Source organism: Lactuca sativa, chromosome 4, assembly GCF_002870075.4.
Source record: "Lactuca sativa cultivar Salinas chromosome 4, Lsat_Salinas_v11, whole genome shotgun sequence".
Taxonomy (NCBI): domain Eukaryota; kingdom Viridiplantae; phylum Streptophyta; class Magnoliopsida; order Asterales; family Asteraceae; genus Lactuca; species Lactuca sativa.
Window position 1 is genome coordinate 362,576,218 of NC_056626.2, and position 748 is coordinate 362,576,965.

The 748-nt window shown below is 46.9% G+C and overlaps 1 pseudogene; it reads right to left on the bottom strand.

Moving 5' to 3' along the window:
• Positions 1–310: 310 nt before the first annotated feature.
• Positions 311–428, bottom strand: LOC128134024 (5S ribosomal RNA; annotated as a pseudogene).
• Positions 429–748: the final 320 nt, after the last annotated feature.

The window sequence follows — 748 nt, forward strand, 5'->3', positions numbered from 1 at the left end:
CGGCACGAGGACTTCCCAGGGGATCACCCATCCTGGTACTACTACCGCCCAAGCACGCTTAACTGTAGAGTTCTTATGGGATCTGCTGCCCTCACGGCTTTAAAACGCGTTGTGACAAGGAAGGTATCCACACCCCTTTATAAGGAAATGTTTCGTTCTCCTTCCAAGCCGATGTGAGATCAGATCTAACCCACTTTCACCCCCCATTATAGGGTTCGACGTCCCCGTCGAACACATCGACCCATGCCCTAGCTTTGATACCATTTGTAACATCCCCTTCTGGCACGTATCACAATATTGTCCGCTTTGGGCCACTCGGCACGAGGACTTCCCAGGGGGTCACCCATCCTGGTACTACTCCCGCCCAAGCACGCTTAACTGCAGAGTTCTTATGGGATCTGCTGCCCTCACGGATTTAAAACGCGTTGTGACAAGGAAGGTATCCACACCCCTTTATAAGGAAATGTTTCGTTCTCCTTCCAAGCCGATGTGGGATCAGATCTAACCCACTTTTGCTCCAAATTGTAACGCCTGTAGATCAGGGCTAGTCAATTTAGAGACGATAAGCTTCAAAAATGACTTTTTGTAAAAGATTATTTAGAATGAATAATCTTAACTAAGTTGTAGTATATGTTACAAGGATTCCGTATATAAAAAGAACGCCGAAATCCGAGTTATAACGAAGAAGTTATGACCTGTCGAAGTTTCGCGACAGAACCGGCACGACACAGCGCGACGTAAAAAGTGA